Source organism: Phaseolus vulgaris, chromosome 1 (assembly GCF_000499845.2).
Source record: "Phaseolus vulgaris cultivar G19833 chromosome 1, P. vulgaris v2.0, whole genome shotgun sequence".
Taxonomy (NCBI): domain Eukaryota; kingdom Viridiplantae; phylum Streptophyta; class Magnoliopsida; order Fabales; family Fabaceae; genus Phaseolus; species Phaseolus vulgaris.
This window is the reverse complement of record NC_023759.2, coordinates 13,379,967-13,393,400: the sequence shown is the minus strand read 5'-3', so window position 1 is coordinate 13,393,400 and position 13,434 is coordinate 13,379,967. Positions and strand designations below refer to the sequence as shown.

At 32.9% G+C, this 13,434-nt stretch overlaps 1 pseudogene; it reads left to right on the top strand.

Moving 5' to 3' along the window:
* Window positions 1–1,447: 1,447 nt before the first annotated feature.
* On the top strand, window positions 1,448–12,014 carry LOC137813624 (actin-related protein 2-like; annotated as a pseudogene).
* The last annotated feature ends 1,420 nt before the right edge of the window (window positions 12,015–13,434 follow it).

Below are 13,434 nucleotides of genomic sequence, written 5' to 3'. Positions count from 1 at the left end.
ACATCTTATTAGAAACTTTTAACTAAGGTTTGAAGCTAGACTCAAACAAAAATCTACACGAAAGAGAAACATAATAAACCCACTACCCTCAGGTCATCCTAGGATGAACTGCTATGATACCATTAAATGTAACACCCCAAAAATTCATCTAACTATTATAATACAAGTTCTACATATTTATATACAAGCTTAGAGTTTTTCAAAACATTCATAATACATGATTAGGACTTATAAAAATACAAATATTTACAAATCTATAGCTCAAAACACATACTCTAAATCCTTCTAGACTCTCCTGCACCTATATGATCATCTGCTTGTGTACCTAGTATAGTCATCCCAATTCATAACACAACAAGAAAAGCAAGGGTAAGCTAGTGAAAATAAAGTTTTATAATATACACAATTAAATCAAAAGAGAAAACCAAATTACATGGATCAATTTCTCAATCATTCAATCTTCTTCAAATTCCAACATAAAACAATCACATAGATCTCACATGGATCTACACATCCAGGATATTCAACAAACAGAATAACAACTAACGTCTTCTAGAAGACCCGTATTAAGTAAGTCATATCAGAGACTAACATCTGATCCAAAGATTACCAACGAATCCAAGAGAAAGGATCAGGGTAAGTTCAATACAATCTCATATGTCACGGTGTGCATGAACTCCACCATCAGCTTCTTACCACTTGATATCTTAGTTTATGTGACTTAGATCATTAGTGAAGCTCGGAGATCTTTGTTACAACATAGGTATCAATACTTAATACACAAACAAACATCAGTCCATACATTATCCCAAATGTATGAATTCAATTTCATACCATTTTCATCATACAATATCATTCCAAACGTGATCCACAACATTCAAAAGTCTATTTAACATAAAAAAACAACACTTAAATACCAAATCATCAAAATCTAATATTTCTACAAGTTTAAAAAATATATAAACAAACAACACAATACATAAACACACAACATCCCTGCAAAAGAAATTGAATGTTGGGACCACGTCCCCTCCAAATCTAGATCTTGTAGCCTAGGGTGTTATTAAAAATTTAAGATAACTTCCCTTACCTAAAAAAATTATTACTATTATTATTATTATTAAGAAGGACCTTAGTTCGTTGATCTGTAAGCTGCTTGAGTCATTTGAGAGGAATGCAACTAACATCAAAGTAAAAAATTATTCAAAGATGCAAAACAATATGTTTGGGATGACCATGCTTCCTGAAATAGGTGAGGATCTCTTAATATTAAAGTTTTAAATTTAATATATTTTTAAGTTTTTATTTTTATATTTTTTAAATATTTTTATTATTATATTATTAATTATGTTAATCTAACTGATAAATTTATATTTTCATATTTATTTAATTATTTTTTTTGTTCCACCATATATACTATTTTGATTAAAAAAAATAAAACACACTACATCATTTGTGTAAGAAAACAAGCAAAAGGCAGTGCACAGCTCCACCAAGGCATAATGGACAACCGAAACGTTGTTGTCTGCGACAACGGAACCGGGGTATATCTCTTCTTTTTCGCACCTTTGCATTGGAATGGATATTGAAAAATCCGCCGAATTAGTGCAACATTTACACTCCCACGATCTGAATGGGGTTATATTTCTGAAATTACTCTTATTCTTTTTATATGTGAATGCAGTATGTGAAGTGTGGATTTTCTGGGGAGAATTTCCCCACATCGGTCTTTCCTTGTGTAGTGGGAAGGCCAATGCTCCATTACGAAGAATCACTTACCGAACAAGAGCTTAAGGTAATCCAAACTCAATATCTCATTGTTAAACCTTATTATAAGAAGTTGTCGTTGTTGTGGATATTGTTGTTGCAAGTTATTATCATAATCATCATCATCTTTATTATTATTATTATTATAAATTGTTATTTATAACGATGATGATGATTTCTATGATTGTGATGATCTTATGAAATTAGATTGGTTGTTTTTGTTGTGTTTAGGATATTGTTGTTGGCAAAAGTTGTGCAGATTTGCAACATCAGCTTGATGTATCTTATCCTCTGAACAACGGGATAGTGCAAAATTGGGATGATATGTGCCATGTATGGGATCATGCATTTTACAATGAATTGAAGGTTCTCTTGGGGCTTGTTTCTGAATTTTCTTTCAACCATTGTTGCTCCGTCTGTTGGTAAATCGATTCATTTTGACAGATTAATCCTCCAGACTGTAAGATTCTACTCACCGATTCACCTCTTAATCCTTTGAAGAATATTGAAAAAATGGTTTGCTTACTGATTTCGTTGCCTTCCTTTGAAAAAAAAAAAACAAAAGAGTTAGTATATCTTATATTTAATTATTGAATTTTATCAAGGGAAAAGTTTAAATTACTATATGTAGTAATATTGTCGACTTTTATAACACTTAGTTTACAATTCGTATTTAATTTAATTTCTAATAAGTTGACATTGTAAAATCTTTATATTAGCAGAGAATGAAAATTAAACTCTTAATTATAATATTGTTGTTTTATGCTTATTTGGCCTGGCAGGGTGAGATGATGTTTGAGAAGTACAATTTTGCTGGAGTGAATTTCCAAATCCAAGCTGTTTTGACATTATATGCTCAAGGTGCTTATAGAGATAAGTGAAGGTTGATGTTTTGCTTTTCTATTATCTCAGCCTAATTGTAGTTTACTCCCATGAGTCTTAAACAAATTTTTGAAAAATACTGACTATCTTTATAACATTTAATTATTTATAAACTGTAGTTTTATACTCTGTTATAATTACACACCATATTTAGTGAAATTACATATCTTAACTTGTAAGAACTTCTTTCTAAAGTAGGGAGTTTTTTCCATCAATGTGTCCTCTGGAAAACTTGCTCTTCCTTCTCCAATATATGCTCACTTTGTGCCCTCTTTCAGCTTGCACTTTAACATTTCTTTACTTGTCTTAGGTTTGTTGACTGGATTAGTTATTGAGTCCGGTGATGGTGTCATCCATGTGGTAATTAATTAGCTTCTACGCCACTTAATTTTTATGATGACCACTATAATGACACTGGCTTTTGTTCCCTTTTTTGATCTCACTATTTACTTCTTTGTACATTGCCTTTGCTACAGTCAATATTTACATAATGTCAGTTTAATATAAATCTTATGATGCCAAACCTTACAAGCTTGTTTCCTTGTTGATTGTTATAACAAATCTTAGATTGAATTGGGTACAGTAACTAAATCAAACATGACAATGTCATATCTCTCTCTAAAGAATATTATATGTTATTCTTAACAAGTACCCAAATATTTATAAGAATTGTTGTGCTGCTTTGACAATATATTTTGCAAAGTTGGTGCTGAATAAGCTTATTGGATTCTAACTTTTGAATGAGTTTCACTGTTGCATTTATGTGAATATCATATTTGGCTACTTTCAATTCAGTGCATGAACATGATCATTAGTTTGTTTAGCTTTGTTCATATTTTTGGATTGAATTGCTAACATATAATGTAATTTTATAAATATTACACATTGGATGAAAGCTTTAAATTCCATGGTGGATTTGTGAGCTTGTCGTTAAAATATTTTTTAAATAGTGTTAAAACAGAATGGGCATTCACACTAGCGTTGGTTGATTTAAATCCTAAATATATGAATATTGTTATTACAATGAATTTGTTGAAAAAATCTAAATTATAATCAATATTACATTAATGACTTTTTGTGTAACCTCATTTCTTGAAATCCACCACTCATTGAAAGCTTATACCATTTGTAACATTGCCATAACATTTTAATTAACTAATACTCTTATGTACTCTATCAACTTATAGTGAATTATACTTTTCAGATAAAAAAAACCCAACTATTTTGTTGCATGCTTGTAGTTTATTTTTCTAAACTTTGCTGTGTGATTTTAATTCAATTGCTAGATTAATAGTCATTTTTTATTACATGATAACTGAAGAAACAATAACTTTATTTATTAGACAATGGATTCCAATCTTTCAAGAGGCACCCATCGTATTAAAATTGCAATAAAAAGTAAGTGCTAAGGAACCCCAAAATAAGTATAGTCACAGTCTTAGTCCAAGCCTCAAGCTACCAGAAATCTCTCCAAATTCTCTTTACCCCCTATCCTCTCATGCTCATTAGTGTAAGCTTTTCCCATTTCCCTCTTTGACCTCATAATCATGCTGATAGAACTGGATCAGGTTGCAAGGAAATGGAAGAAATTTTATTAAGATACAAATCCCTGACCAATGGACAACATGAACAAGATGATCTTGATCTTCAGAGGAAAGAAAAGTGTTATGACCTCTACAAGAGTATTCAGAAATTGAAAAGATCTGCCCTATCTCCCTCCACTTTGTCAAATCAAAACTAACTTTTGCTGTCTTAATTTCCTAATCTGTCTGTTTCTCTCTACTGTGACAGAGTTGTGCATCGTTTATCTTGCCTCACATATTCTCCTTTATAATGGGAGGTCTAACACATCCTTCATTTATCATTTGTCACATGCCCTTCTACTTTGGAACCCTTTTCTCTGCACTAAAAGAATTCTTCACTATTTCATTGATTACAATTCCTCCGGGCCTTCATTGTTGATATTAACCTAACTTCCTCCAGTCTGAACCCATCATGTTTCCTTTTTCTTTCATATACATGGGTTTAGCAACTATCAGTGTATGTATACCAAACATTTAAGCCATACCCTTGAATGGATTCCCCGCATTGTAGTGGTTGTTTAAACAAGGCTAAATATTGAGGAACTTATTATGTAAAGGTCCTACAACTGAGAAAGGAGAGCTAGAATCACAACTCCCAAAGTCGTTGGCTTTGATCCTGTTGTATGTGTGTGTCAGCCAATGATCTATGCAAGTAACAATGTATCTCGTCTCAAAACATCATTGATGGTTTTGCAGTTCGGAAATAATTTAAGATTGATGTAGAGAAATTATTTCAATTCTTCAAGAAAAATCTCTTACTCTGCCCTTGGAATTTTCTTGAAACAAGACTGAATATGTAAAATGTCGTGACTTGTGATTCATTGTTTATTTTTTTATTGAGAATTGGGATTCCTCTTGTCTATTTCCATTTTCTGAATGATTATGAAGCGTAATATATGAGTGAAACACTATGATCACCAATCATGTACACAAGTGTTATGTTGTATGACCCATGGTTTAAGAGTGCAAAAGGTGGCTAACATGTTCAATATTTTTCCATTAACGTAATACTAAATTATTATTATTATTTATATACATTCCAAAACCATTAATCATGAAAGTTATCGTCCAGGTTCCTATTGTTGATGGTTGTCCTTACCCTCATATAAATAAACAAATGAACATTGCTGGTCGACATATAACCTCCTATCTTGTTGATTTGCTTTCAAGGAGAGGGTAGGGACTAACTCCTTTCATTTTAGTTGTAATGTCTTATGTATGCTTAAATTCTTATCGGAACACAATTTTCTGTCCTCAGGTATGCATTAGATAGGACTACTGATTTTGAGACTGTTAGGGAAATCAAAGAGAAGCTATGCTATTTAAGGTTGGCCACAAATCTCAAGCCACACTTTGATTTCATGTGCCCTGTAATCTTTGTTGAGTAGGTACATCTTTTTCCCCCAGTTACAACTACAAGAGGGAATACCAGTTGGGGATTGAGACCACCATCCTTGTTAAAAATTATACTGTAAGTTGATATCCTGCATTTGTTGAAATCTTTTTATGACTAGTTTTGTGCAAATAGTTCTAGATTTAGTATGAATTTCTAGTTAAAATTCTTTTCCTAAAGATAGAGGGACAAAAGTCATGTTATGTTGATACTTCAATCTGTTCTTCAATGAATCTCAATTCCTATGCCTTTCAAAACTTTTGGTAATTACATTCATTCTTTTTCTTCCTGAATGCATGCAAGTACTTTGTGCTATTTATTATTATTATTATTATTATTAATGTCATTGTTGTTATCCATGTAGTGCTGGGTTTAAAGGGTGGAAGGGGAGAGTTTTGCTGTTTGTTTGGGTCCAAGAAAAGTGTAGATGAGGGAAAATATGAGTAATGTGTTGTTAATCCTATGAGCATCAACGAAGGGGATGGGAGGTGAAATCAATTCCTAGAGCAATTCATTCAGCACAGTAAACAAAGTTGTGAACAACCTCATTTCTCCTTGCCTTCTAATTTGAGCTAAACTAGGAAAGATTAAAAAATCGCCTTCATGTGTGCATAAGGTAATTGTCATTAATATTGTGAGAACATAAGGAATATCTAATATTATTTTGATGTTATGTCATAATCTTATTATTTTTGGGATTAGCTTCCATATATCCTCATTATCTCTTAGAGTTGGTTAATCTCATGATTTTTTATCTACATAATCAGTATACCTAAGGTTTCATGCTCTGGGTTTTACGATTACATCACACATTGTAGTACATCACATCATATCATATCAAGTCAATATCAATCTCACAACAATCCTCCCCTTTTTCCCTGCATGCTGATTTATCCTTTCTGAATCAGCTTCCGGATGGAAGGCATTAAAGTAGGCACCGAAAGGTTCCAAGCTCCTGAGGTTCTTTTCACTCCGGTAGGTATTTGGTGTCCATTTTATTTATGTTATCTATTGTTAAAGATATGTATATATTTACTTTTTGGCTGTTTAAATGACGTATTTTCAATGTGCAAATCCTATGAGAATCGTTATGGCAATTGTTCTTTAAGAGCATAACTAAAGTATTTTCACTATCTTTGTAATTTTAGCATGTAATTTTCTGGCTTATGATTGCTTTGCCTTTTCCTCATTGAACAGGAACTTATAGATGTAGAAGGTGATGGAATGGCTGACATGGTTTTTCGCTGCATTCAGGAAATGGATATTGATAATCGGATGACGGTACGATACTCCTTTTGAAATCTATTGTTGTAAATAGCGAGTTATTAGAAGAAAAATATCCTTAGATCTTCATATTCATTTCAACATATATTTATTTTCTTATTTTAGAGAGTTTGATTGTTAGAAATAGAGCTGATCAGAATGTTATTGATGTAATTGTTATCAGTAAAATATTTTTTTTTTTCTTACATAGTTCGAGTTGGTATAAGTGCTCTCAGTCTTGGGAATTCTCATCTGCTATGTAAACAATTGTCACTGCCATTATCCACCACTGCTGCCTTTGAGGTTAGTGGTGGGTCAAAGTCGGTAGTCATATTGCCAATGGAGTTGCCACGTGGCCCTACCATTGCCTTTGAGGTTAATGATGGGCCAGAAAGGTGCAGCCCACACACCTAGCTCTGTTGAATTGCACTTGTCGCCAAGATAGGTTCGTTAGGACCTCTTGAGCCTATTCCATGGGGTCGTGCCGTCTAATTTGAGTAGATTTGAGTTTTCCAATTCTTTTTCCAAATGTGTCCTCTTTGGTATTGTTAGAGATCTCACATTCACTAATGATATTACCAAATTGTAGTATATAAGCAAATGCAAATTTTACCTTACAAGCCGATTTTGTGAGGTTGAGTTAGGCTTAAAGTTCACTTTCTAACATAGTATAAGAGTCTATTCTAGCAAAATTTGTTGGACCGATTGTGCCATCCGAATATATATTGTAATTTCATTTTATCTTTAATCATTGTGAGATTTCAAACCAACCCCATACGAGAAGACCAGAACATCTTGAGTGTGGAAATTATATATTTTTGGGTGGTTCGATAGTAACTCGGTATTAATGGTATGATAGGCCTAATAAACTTTATTAGGATAAACTCTTATATCATGTTAAATTATAGGAAATAGAAACATTGATGTGATATCATGTGTTAGAGACATTGTAAATGCTTTATTTATTTTAAGAAAACAAAATCAATACAATAAATAGAGAAAATATGGTACCCTATAATAATAAAGATTTGGTATCCTTTTCATATGGCTACACCTTATGGTTTTAAATTTGTTACCTTTATTGATAACTATTCTAAATGTACTTGGATTTGGTTGATGCTCTTAGAATAGGCAATAGGTCTTAAATTGTTTTTTATTGGAAAATTGTTCTGTCTTTTAATCTTTATTTTTTACTCTACTCATTGTATCATAATTCTATCAATATAAATGAGAATAGAACAAAGGTGATTCAAGCTCTCTAAAATATATTATCACTTTGTATTTATCTTAGATTGGTATCAGAGTGGGTTGATCCTGCTCTGTTGGTCTTAGTCTTGTCTGGCGAAGTCTCCATTGTCGTTTGCCATCCCCCACTTCCTGATGTTGTCATCACAATTTTCTCTGGTAACCACCAAATTTGAAGCATCTTCCCAAGCGACCCCCAAATGATCTCCAGGTTGAATCAACACTACATGTTGCCACATGCTTTTTATCATCGTTGCAAGGCACTTTATGTCCATGTGTCGCCTTCATCTCATCGAAGCAACGCCTCACCTCCTTTATAGGACTACCAAACCTCCTTGTCCTTGTTTTGACCTTTGGTTCTCCATTATATAAGTTCAAAGTACCTTGAGTAAATAAGTTCATACAAATATTACAAAATGTAAGTTGTTAAAGTCATAAAAATTAAATAGAAATGGGCAAATGTCAAGTTTCTATGTCCAGTCTTCTGAAAGACATCATCCTCTCCATCATCATCATCTTCATCACAATGTTGATCACCATTAAACTCTTACCCATATGCAAATTGTGCATCCACATTAGCATCAAAAGTTATATTATGAAGATCAAGTGCATCTAGAGTTGGATCTCTTTCACCTTCATATTCACTCGTGGGGCCTAGTCTTGTATGCTTAGATGACTAACCTAATTTTGAAGTGTATGTTGTGTCCTTAGTCATCTGCTTGCCAAAGGTGGTTTGTATCAATTAAAGATAGAATATTATATGCTTTTTAAAATACAAAAGAGTGATAAGGATGAATCAAAATCTCATTTTTCCCAATTGAATCACACAACTCTTTGATTTGCTTTATTTACATTCTTGCAATCTCATACACAAAAAATTTCCAACAAACTTTTAAATATTGTTTTCTATTTAGTGAATATTATACTTGAGAATTCAATTGTTCCTTGTGGGTTTGATATCCGTCCTTAGGGACAAATTTATTACTTCTAACATGGTATATGATGTGAGTTGATTTTAAGATTGCACATTTTATGGGTTACACTTTGTTTATGGTTTTTTATTTAAAGCATAATATGGTGAGTAACCCAAAGATGATTCACACTGGACACAAACTTAACCAAGTGGTTAAGTAAGTGTGAAGGTTCACTTCTAGAGGGAAAAGAGAAAAACACAATATAAGGTGATGATGATCATGAGGTGCGAAAATTGAAGAGCATAAATGGAAAGACAAACAATATAGAAACCAAAAAGGGGAAAAGAAGAAGACATGATCATAAAAAGGAAGGGGAATGGTGAATAAAGAAAGGATGAAGATATAAGAGAAAGCTTATGGATGGTGAGAGTGTGGTCATGCCACTTGGAGGGGGAGGAGACTCCAACATAAGTGGTGAAGAGCCGCCACTTGAAGTGTAGTGCACTCAAGATAATACCTAAGGATAATAGGAGACTCAACTCACTAAACATTATGACAGAGTTTCTTTTCTATTCAAAATTCAACGTGTGAAATACATGAGGCAAGACACCCTTTATATAGAAGAGAGTGACTTGAGGAGCAAGAGTGAGAGCGATAGGGGCATCATTTGTGAGAAACCTTCTAAAAGGTAGGTAAAAAAAAGTCTAAACCTAGGTGCATTTGTCATGAAAGGTGGGCTTGGCATAAGCCCAATTTATGCTAAGTACACCCCAATTTATGCTGGTGGTGGTGGTGCTTGAAGGGTGCTTCAAGAAGTGGGGTGGTTCAACTCTCTTGAGGCTTCTACTTGGCTTTTTCAGCCTACTTCAGTTCAAAGGACGGAAATCAAAATTTACTGCTTTACCAAACACGTTTACTTTCTCTTGCAATTTTTGTATCACAAAATTTTGCATTTCGTATACATTTCGCCTCGAGTACTTGTTTTCTTTTCATTGTTTGAAAAAATGCTCATTTATTAAACAATCCTGCTGAACTTTGTAATAGTATTCGTGCATTAGTGTGGTAGTGTGTTAGTGAACTTTCAGTGTTCTTTGCACATCACCACAGGTCTCGACTAACATTTGCATTCCTTCTTGCTGTCTTTAAATTTCCTTCTATTATTTCTTTTCTTGCTTTCTACATCTCTTTGATATGTTAGGGTTTTCTTTTCTTGTGACTAGATAAATCTTTCTTTGGTTTTAAGAGCATTTCCATACATACATCAGTTTTCCCATTTTACTAAATTGTTTTGAAGTTGTGCTTTTGGAAACTTTTGTTAGTTATCGTTAAGGTAAGCTCTGGCTAGGAAAGCCTTGGTACTTAAGTAGTCATTTTAACTGACCTCGCTTTCCTGGGAATGAACTTAATAATTTCTCACTGTTTCTTCCTTTACTCAACTTCCCCCATAACTTTCTCTTCCTTTACAAAATTTTTGAATCACTCTCGTTGTTTTCTTCCCAACCAAGTTCTTCACCTTATCTTCTTCATTTTTCTGTTCTCATACTTTTTTTTGAAGCTTTCGAGTTGCCCTTCTTATTAACATCATAAGTGATCCTTCGCATGGGAATTTACATACTCCATTTCCCATCAATATCACTGCTACTCTTCAAAATCATGATTTATAATAAACAAAAATTCGAAATCTTTTACATAAGCTTGTGCTTGAAAGTGACCAAAAACCTCACTTGACCATCAGATTGAAGGTGAGCAGCTGGCAGAATTTTACTATAGGGAAAAATGATTTCTTCCATGCTCATTTTTACTTTGTTTAAATTCTGCATTGTTTTATGCTTTCTCTGGACTATGTTTTATGATTTATGCACAATGTTTAATTTTTCACAGCACTGGTTCTGAATTGTAATGTGCCTAAAGCACTTAAGACATTATCTGACTTCTTATGCATATATGCTCTCTAGTTATTATCTGGTTTAGTTGTGCATTAACTATGTTTGATGAAAACAAATGGGGAGTAGAAGGGTAAGTGCTTTGATGAAAGGTGTATTGGTACTATTTTTTTTTCTATGAAGCTCCGCTAATAAAAATGCAGCAGCATCAGCTCTGAGAATGGCCGTGTTTCTTCCTTCAAAGCAATGAGTATTTGTCTCCATCAAACAGGGGGAGATTGTTGAGGATAATGAAGATTCTACTCAACTTTCATGAAGAAGTGTTTGACGAAGAAAATATGTTTGAAGGTGTATATAATTTGTATACCATGGTCTTAGTTAGGATATAGTTTTTTAAGTAGTATTTTGCATTTTGATTCAACCTCATATCTCATAGCCATGGTGATGAACTTAAGCACAAGGGTCTTTTAAAAAGTATTTTTAAAATTCTGCTCAAGTCTTTCAAAACTGGTGTTACATCACAAAAGTTGAATTTGTTGTTTGATAAAACAATTGATTCATTTGCACTGCATCAAAACTGTTTTAATATTTCAAAATTATGTTTTGTCTCCAAAAAATTAGTTTTGTTCACATATTCTGTCTTTAACTAACCAAGGGTTAGTTTTGTTATCATCAAGTGCTTTACAAAATTCTATCTGTTTTTTCATGTTTTAATTTGTTGTTTTATAACAGTTTTGAAACTGTTTTTGGTAAAACTGCTTTGATTTGGATTCTATTAAAGGAGAGCAATATCACATTCCAAATCATCCCTTGCAATTACAAAGTGCATACAGTTTTCAAGTATTTTTCATTGAGGTTTACAAGTGAGCTTAGTTTTTAAAAGTTTTTCTTAAAAACATTTAAGTGTTCTTGTGCTGGTTCCTTTTGGCTTGGGATTCAAGGTTCTGTCTGTTGGGTTTAATAGTGCCAAAGTTCAAGAGGGGGGGTGAATTGACCTTTTAAAACTTTCTCGCAGAAACAGTGTTTAACACAGTTTACAGAAAATAAATCGATTTATGTGAAAATGAACAGATTTATTTAGGCACTGTTTTTGTTAGAAAAGCGTTTATACAGCAAGGTTAATCACAAGATTATGCAGATAGATTTTACAGATGCACACACACACATATCAGATAAAAAAACAGTGAAACACAAAAACAGCAACCCTTAATTCCAATTAATGTGATTTAGGTTCAGTTAAGGGCTTGACAATTAGTGAGGCAATCTATCACACTCAACCAGTTTTATTAGCCTTTAACAGATTATCAGTGTTCTTATTGAAACCAGACAGTTTTTCAGAAATTAAGAACAGTATGCACAGCGCCCAGAAGGAACAGATTTATTTTCAATTGAACAAATTTATTTCTTTGCTTTTTTATCAATTATGCAGAAACGAAATTGCAGAGAGTGAGAGAGAATGAACATAAGCAGTTATACTGGTTCACTCAACTGAGCTACATCCAGTCTTCACCAAAACCAGGTGGAAATCACTAAAACACAGTACAACCAAGTACAATTCCCACTGTTCTTGAAACCTACAAGAACTTAGGTACTCTTGCTGAAAAAACCTATTTCAGCACACACACACTCTCCAAGAAAACCTATCAAGAAGAGTGTTCAACCAAACTATTACAAGAAATGAGAAGTGAAACGACTACACCTGATTGAGGATACAAAGATTCGCCTTAAACCAGTAGGCAAGATTGCTAGAACAGTAGCTGCACCTCACACCAAGCTTTTGGAACCAAACCAAGAACAAACACTTTTTGATTTTTGAAATCTTTTAAGAACAAATGCTAATCCTTTGTAAACTTTTAATCCTCTGATGTCAAAACTTGTTTTTGCAAATGTATGAACGATTATTAAACTCAGAAAACAAGTTTGCATTTTATAGAAAACCAACTTATAACAGATTTTTGAAAAACAGTTAAAGTTGTTATAAAATGAACAGATTGAAAATAAAATGAACAGATTTATTTTCAAAAGTAGTTAGAGAATTTGTTAAGTGAGGAGACTTAGTCAACTATTCTGGTGCAGAGATAAAACTGAAAATCGTTTAAGCTTGACATGGCACCAGAGACAAAAAGAATTTATTCATGTACAGATGAAAAGATTTATTTTTCAAAACGAAAACAGAGAAAGTTTAACTATTTAAAACTCAGTCGTTTTGAAAGATAGAAGACTTAGTCAAAATACATGATGCACAAAATCTAATTTTTACAAGACTTAGCCAAGGCATCAGTGTAAAAATGAATCTGTTTATTTAGAAAAGAACAGATTTATTTTTATGCAGTAAATGTGTTTTTTGTAAAACATGTGAAAAACAGTTTAAGAAAACTTATGCTTGTTCTTATCACATGGCCAATGGTTATGAGGTGAGTTACTCAGCAAAAAGCACACTTATTAGACAACCTGATGGCATTTTCATGTGTTCTTCTTGAATCAAAGTAGAAAATAAGGTGCAG